The sequence below is a fragment of the Orycteropus afer genome, unplaced genomic scaffold (genome assembly GCF_000298275.1).
Source record: "Orycteropus afer afer isolate SDZICR_OR568_19922 unplaced genomic scaffold, OryAfe1.0 scaffold00146, whole genome shotgun sequence".
NCBI classification, from domain to species: Eukaryota; Metazoa; Chordata; class Mammalia; order Tubulidentata; family Orycteropodidae; genus Orycteropus; species Orycteropus afer.
In genome coordinates, this window is record NW_006921733.1 from 3,290,896 (window position 1) to 3,299,224 (window position 8,329).

The window sequence follows — 8,329 nt, forward strand, 5'->3', positions numbered from 1 at the left end:
TTGTTGTTGTTGTTAGGTGCCATCAAGTTATCTTTCACTCATAGTAACCCTATGCACAGCAGAACAAACCACTGCCTGGTCCTGTGCCAGCCTCACACTTCTTATTATACCTGAGCCCATCATTGCAGCTACTGTGTCAATCTATCTCATTGAGCAATTTCCCCTTCTTTGTTGACTCTCCACCTTACTAAACATGTTATACTTTTCCAGGGAATGGTTCCTTCTGACAACATAACCAAAGTAAATTAGACAAACTCTGGAGATTCTCCCTTCCAAAGAGCATTCCAGGTGCACTTCCCCCAGGAAAGATATGTTAGTCCTTTTAGCAGACCATGGTACTCTCAACATTCATCACCAGCACCACAACTCAAAAGCATCAACTCCTCTTTGGTCTTCCTTATTCATTGATCAGCTGTCATATGCATAAGAGTTAATTGAAAATACCATGGATTGTGATAGACATACCTTAGTCTTCAAGGAGACATCTTTGCTCTTCATCATTTGAAAGAGGTCTTTTGCAGCAGATTTGCCCAATGCAATACATCATCTAATGTCTTGACTGCTGCTTTCATTAGTGTTGATGATAGAACCAAGTAATATGAAATCCTTAACAACTTCAAACTTTTTTCCATTAGCCACAAAACTTTTTATTGGACCAGTTGTGAAGATTTTTGTTTTCTTTCTATTAAGGTCTAATCCATATTGCAGACTGCAGTCTTTCATCTTCATCAGTAAGTGGTTCAAGTCAGCTTCACTTTCAACAAGCAAAGTTGGGTCATCTGCGTATTGTAGGTTGTTAATGAGTCTTTCCCTAATCCTGATGCCATGTTCTTCTTCATAAAATCCAGCTTCTCAGATTACTTGCTCTGCATACAAATTGAATAAGTATGGTGAAAGCATACAGCCTTGAGGCACTCCCTTCTTGATTTTGAACTGTTGAATTTTGTTCTGTTTATACAACAGCCTTCTGGTCAAGGTACAGGTTCCTCATGAGTACAATCAAGTGTTCTGGATTTCCCCTTCTTCTCAATGTTATCCATAATTTGTTATGAGCCACACAATTGAATGCTTTTGCATAGTCAATAAAACATAAGTAAATGTCTTTCTGGTATAATTTGCTTTCAGCTAAGATCCATTTGATATCCATTCCTCTTCTGAATCCAGCTTACACTTCTGGAAGTTCCCTGTCAGTATACTGCTGCAACCATTTTTGAATTATCTTCAGCAAGATTTTACATGAGTGTGATATTAATGATATTGTTTGATAATTTTCACATTCTGTGGGATTGCCTTTCTTTGGAATGGGTACAAATATGGATCTCTTCCAGTCAGTTGGCCAGGTAGCTGTCTTCCAAATTTCCTGGCATAGATGAGTGAGTGCCTCCAGCAGAGAATCCATTTGTTGAAACATCTCAATGAGTATTCTGTCAATTCCTGGAGCCTTGTTCTTCACCAATTCCTTCAGTGCAGCTTCAACTTCTTCCTTCAGTACTATTGATAGTTGATCATATGCCACCTCCTGAAATGGATGAACATCAACAAATTATTTTTGGTACAGTGACTCTGTGTATTCTCTTCATCTTCTTTTGATGTTTCCTGCATCATTGAATATCTTGCCCATAGAATTTTTCAATAGTGCAACTCCAGGCTTAGATCTTCTCCTTAGTTCTTTCAGCTTGAGAAATACCAAGAGTGATCTTCTCTTATGGTTTACTAACTCCAGGTCTTTACATATTTCATTATAATAATTAGTTTTGATTTATTGAGCTGATTTTTGATATCTTCTGTTCAGTTCTTTGATCTTGTAATTTCTTCCATTTGCTTTAGTTACTCTCCTCTCAAGGGAAAGTTTCATAGTCTTTTCTGTCATCCTATATGGTCATTTCTTCCTTTCTTGTCTTTTTAATGACCTCTTGCTTTCTTCATGGATGACGTTCTTGATGTCTTCCCACAGTTTCTCTGGTTTTCGGTCATTGGTGTTCAATGCATAAAATCAATTATTTAGATGATCTCTAAATTCCAGAGGAGTATTACCAAGGTCATATTTTGGCTCCTGTGGACTTGTTTTAATTATCTTCAACTTCAACTTGAACTTGCAGGTGAGCAGTTGATGGTCTGCTCCACAATAAGCTCCTGGCCTTGTTTTGGCCAAAGATATTGAATTTGTACATCACCTCTTGCCACAGATGTAGTCAATCTGATTCCTGTGTATTCCATCTGGTGACATCCACATGTATAGTCATCATTTAAGTTGTTGAAAAATGTATTTGCAATGAATATATCATTGGTCTTGCTAAATTATATCATGAAGTCTCCAGAGTTATTTCTATCACCAAAGCCATATTTTCCAAATACTGGTAACCCTTCTTTGTTTCCAACTTCTGCATTCCAGTCACCAGTGATAATAAACACATGTTGAATACATGTTCGGTCAATTTCACACTGCAGAAGTTGGTAAAAATCCTCAATTTCTTCATCTTTGGCTTTGGTGTTGGTGAATAGATTTGAATAATAGTAGTATTAACTAGTTTAGTTTAGGTGTATGGTTATTATCCTATCACTGACAGTGCTGAACTTCAGGATAGATCTTGAAACAGTTTTTCTGGTGATGAATGCCACACAGCTCCTCCTCAATTTGTCATACCAGGAAATGTAGATCATATGGTTGTCTGATTCAAAATGGCCCAAACCAGTCCATTTCTGCTCAGTAATTCCTAGGATATCGATCTTTATGTGTTCCATTTCATTTTTGAGAACTTCCAATTTTCCTACATTCACACTTCATACATTTCATTTTCCAAGTATTGATGGATGTTTGCATTGGTTCCTACTCATTTTGAGCCACACCACATTAGCCAATGGAGATCCTGAAAGGTTTACTCTATCCATATCATTTAGGTCATCTCTATTCTGAATTGTCAGCTCTTCTCAAGTCAAATTTTGAGTGCCTACCAACCTGAGGGTCTCATCTTCTGGCACTATATTAGACAATGTTTCAGGGTTATTCATAAAGTTTTCCAGTAATATATCAGTGTTTCACTGCTATTCATGAGGTTTTCAATTGTTTTAGAAGTGGATAGCCCCTTCCTTCTTCTGAGTCTGTCTTAGCCCAACAGCTCTTCAGAAACTTGTGCATCATTTTTAATCCTGCTGATATTTTGCAATACCAATGACATAGCCACCAGCCTCACAGCAACATGTAAGCCACCACAGGATGGCAAACTGATAGACAAAGTCATCTCCCTTAGTTGTTCCTAACCCCTGTACACCTACTTATCTCGGGCCCTAGCCATAAAATAGAGCCACCTCCAGGTGGCAGGGAGCAGTGGCAGAGAGGTCCTGCAGCCAGAACAGATAAAGAGGGTGGGGGACAGCCACCAGGCAGCAGGAAGCAGTGGCAGACAGGGCCAGTGGCCAGAACAGGTAAGGAGGGCTGGGGATAGCCCCCAGGTGGCAGGGAGCAATGGCAGGCAGAGCCAGCAGGAACAGGTAGGGGGAAGCCCAGGAAGTGAGTGGATTAGTTGGAACAGTTAAGGGAGACAAACTTCCCTGTTGGTTTGTCATACTGTGGTGGCTTGCATGTTGCAGCAAGGCTGGAGGCTGTTCCAGCAGCGATGTCCATGGCGAAACAGTTTTGGTGGAGCTTCCAGACTGAGACAGACTCAGAAGAAGGAAGAGGCCATTCACTTCTCAAAGAATTGGCCAGTGAAAACCTTAGGAATAGTAGTCAAACACTTTCTGATATATCACTGGAAAATTTTATGAATAGCCATGAAACATTGTCTGATACTGTGCTGGAAGGTTAGCCCTTCATGTCAGAAGGCAATCAAAATATAACTGGAAAAGAGCTGCCGCATCAGAGTAGAGCCTACCTTAATGATATGGATAAAGTAGAGCTTTCAGGGCCTCCATTTGCTGAAGTGGCATAACTCAATATGAGAAGAAACAGCTGCAAACATCCATTGATAATTGGAAAGTATAAATCTAGGAAAATTGGAAGTTGTCAAAAATGAAATGGAACACATAAAGATTGATATCATACACATTAGTGAGCTGAAATGGACTGGTTTTGGTCATTTTGAATCAGATAACCATATGATATATTATGCCAGAAATGGCAAATTGAAGAGAAATGGTATGGAATTCATCATCACAAAGAGTGCTTCAAGATCTATCCTGAAGGACAATGCTGTCAGTAATAGAATAATATGATATGCTTACAAGGAAAGCCAGTTAATACTACTATTATTCAAATTTATGCACCAACCACCAAAGCCAAAGATGAGGAAATTGAAGATTTGTACCAATTTCTGTAGTCTGAAATTGACCAAACATGCAATCAAATTGTCCTGATTATCACTGGTGACTGGAATGCAAAAGTTGGAAAGAAAGAAGAATCATTGGTAATTGGAAAATATGGCCTTGGGGATAGAAATAATGCTGGAGATAGCATGATAGAATTTTGCAAGATCAATGACTTATTCAGTGCAAATACTTTTTTTTCAACAACATAAACAGCAACTATAAATGTGGACTTTGCCAGATGGAGTACACTGGAATCAGATTGTCTACATTTGGGGCAAGAGGAGATGGAAAACCTCAGTATCTTCTGACAAAACAAGGCCAGTAGCTGATTGTGGAGCAGACCATAAATTGCTCATTTGCAAGTTGAAGGTGAAGTTGAAAACAATTAAAACAAGTCTACAAGAGCCAAAATATGACCTTCATTACATCTCTCCTAAATTTAGAGACCATTTAAAGAATATATTTGATTCATTGAACACCAATGACTGAAAACCAGAGGAATTGTGGGATGACATCAAGAATATCATCCATGAAGAAAGCAAAAGGTCATTAAAAAGAAAAGAAAGTAAGAAAAGACCAAAATAGATGTCAGAAGAAAATCTGAAACTTGCCCTTGAACAGCGATAGCTAAAGAAAATGGAAGAAATTACAAGATACAAGACCTAAACAGAAACTTTCAAAGAGCAGCTCAAGATGCCAAAGTCAATTATTATAATGAAATGTGCAAAGAAATGGAGTTGGAAAGCCAAAAAGGAAGAACACACTTAGCATTTCTCAAACTGAAAGAACTGAACTGGAAATTTAAGTCTCGAGTTGAAATATTGAAAGATTCTATGGCCAATATATTGAATATTGCAGGAAACATCAAAAGAAGATGGAAGGAATACGCAGATTCACAGTACCAAAAAAAATTGGTTGATGTTCATCCATTTCAGGAGGTGGCATATGATCAAGAATCAATGTTATTGAAGGAAGAAGTTGAAGCTCCACTGACAGAAGTGGTGAAAAAAACAAGGCTCCAGGAATGGACAGGATACCCACTGAGATGTTTCAACAAACAGATGCTGCACTAGAGGTACTCACTCAGCTATGCCAGGAGATTTGAAAGACAACTACCTGGCCAACTGACTGGAAAAGATCCATATTTGTACCCATTTCAATGAAAGGGGATCCCACAGAATGTGGAAATTATCAAACAATATCATTAATATCACATGCAAGTAAAATCTTATTGAAAATAATTCAAAAACAGTTACAGCAGCATATTGACAGAATACTTCCAGAGGTGCAAGCTGGATTCAGAAAAGGACATGGAATGAGGGATATAATTGCTGATGCCAGATGGATCTGGGCTCAAAGCAAAGAATACCAGAAAGATGTTTACCTATGCTTTATTATCAAATGCAAAAGCATTTGATTGTGTTGATCACGACAAATTGTAGATAAATAACATTGAGAAGAATGGGAATTCTAGAACATTTAATTGTGCTCATGAGGAAATTGTATATAGAACAGGAGGCTGTCATTCAAACAGAACAAGGGGACACTGTATGGTTGAAAATCAAGAAGGGAGTGCATCAGGGTTGTATCCTTTCACTATAATTATTCAATATGTATCTGAACAAATAATCCGAGAAGCTGGACTATATGAAGAAGGACTTGACATCAGGATTGGAGAATTGTTAACAACCTACGTTATGCAAATGACACAACTTTGCTTGCCAAAAGTTCAGATGACTTGAAACCCTTACTGATAAAGATTGAAGACTGCAGTCTGCAGTATGGATTACACCTCAATATAAAGAAAACAAAAATCCCCACAACTGGACCCATGAGCTACATCACAATAAATGGAGAAAAGACTGAAGTTGTCAAAGACAACTTGAAAAGACAATATGAAAAGACTCATATTACTTGGTTCTACAATCAACACCAATGGAAGCAGCAGTCAAAGTATCAGAGGTCATATAGCATTTGGCAAATCTGCTGCAAAGGACCTCTTTCAAGTGCTGAAGAGCAAAGATGTTTCCTTGAAAACTAAGGTGTGCTTGACACAAGCCATGGTGTTTTCAATTGCCTCATGTGCATGTGAGAGCTGGACAATGAAAAAGGAAGACCGATGAAGAGTGGATGCTTTTGAGATGTGGTGTTGGCAAACAATGCTGAAACTACCATGGACTGCTGAAAGAACAAATCTTTCCTGGAAGAAGTGCAGCCGGAATGCTCCTTGGAAGCAAGAATGGCTAAACTTCGTCTCACCTACTTTGGTCATGTTGCAAGAAGGGATCATTTCCTGGAGAAGGATATCATGCTTAGCAAAGTGGAGAGACAACAAAAAAGGGGAAGGCCCTTGACAAGATGGATTGACATAGTGGCTGCAACGATGGGCTCTGGTATACCAAGGATTTTGGGGCTGGCATAGGACTAGGCAGTGTTTCATTCTGCTGTACTTGAGGTGGCTATGAGTTGGAGACAACTTGATGGCACCTAACAAGTGAAAGCAGACCCTAAGGCCCACTATTCTGGTTACATAGTGCCGGTCTGACAAGAATATATCACATAATGGGATGGCCTTGACAAACAGGAGTTTATTCTCTTACAGTTTAGAGGCTTTAAATCCAAGTTCAAAGTGCCAGGCTCTAGGGGCTGGGTGAAAGCCCCTCAACTTTGGGGTCCAGCTCTGCCTCCTGCTTCCAGCCCACTGGAGCTAGAGGCATTTCTTCACTCAGACAGCTGCTAGCTGCTGAGGCTGACAAACAAAAAGCAGAGTCTCGATTTTACCAAACCACATGATAGGGCATTAATTTAAGTCCATTGTAAGTCCTCAGGTTGGTAGAACATGGCAGGCTGCTAAACAACAATATGGCTACATGCAGGGTCCAAGTGTGCCTTAAGCTAGAGACCATTCCCAAGGTTTCTCCTTATGTACAGGAAGCAGACCACATCCCAAAGGCAGCTACTCCGTTGCTTGTGGTTAGATCCCACCATGGAGTTGATTGCCACTCTCATGGAAAATAACTACCACCATCTGCCCAGCCACTCAACCAGGCCCAGCCAAGTTGACACACAAACATAACTACCACAATCCCACCCCTTGTCAATCTGGCATCTGTACAGATCTTCATTGGGTAGCATCTGTACAGATCTCTTCCACTGAGTGGCTCCAGTCCCCTAGTTCCTCTAAGTGTCAACCTCATCTCCTTGATCTGGTGGGCCCCCTTCCTCTCCCTCTTGGGCGTGGCAGTCCTGCCCCCTCACTCTTGGGCAGTGGCTATGGCTCCATCCCACCAACTCACATGAATGAGCAGCCCCATACTCCAGAACCAAGTTGGTGAAGGTCTAACACTTTGAAACCTAGGGGGCTGTGGTGGTTCCACCCCCCAAAGCCCATGGTCCTACCCTTTCAGGCTGAGGGATCTGTGCTTCCATTTCCTTGGTCTCTCTGCTTCTGCACATTAATGCCAAGGCAACCCACTCCACTGAAAAACTTCCTGCCCAACCAGCAGGTGGCTTTCTTGCTCCGTGGGCTGCCCAACCTGCTACTCCATTTCATACCAGTCTCTTCACCCATTAATGCCTGAAGTCAATCCACTCCACCTGAAAACCACCTATCCAATGGCACCCAGCTTTCTCCTCTGTGGGCTGGTAAGCTTGTTGCTGTTAAATGCTGGTCTCTGGGCTCTGCTACTGCCATCTTTCATGCTGGTCTCTCTGCCAGTATCTTTCTGCCAGCCTCTTGGCTCTGATTCTACCATCTCTTATGCTGTATGCCAGAGTCTCTCTGCCTGGGTCTCAGGTCAAGGATGCACTCTACACATTTTAGGTATCTATCAGAGCAGCACCCCACTCTCTCAATACCAAATTCTGTTTTCTTACCTAGTGCCATTCTGACAAGAATATACAACAAAATGGGATGGCCTTAACAAACAAGAATTTATTCTTTTACGGTTTGGAGGCTTAAGTCCAAGTTCGAAGTGCCAGGCTCTAGGGGCTGGGTGAAAGTCCCTCAACCTTGGGGTCCAGC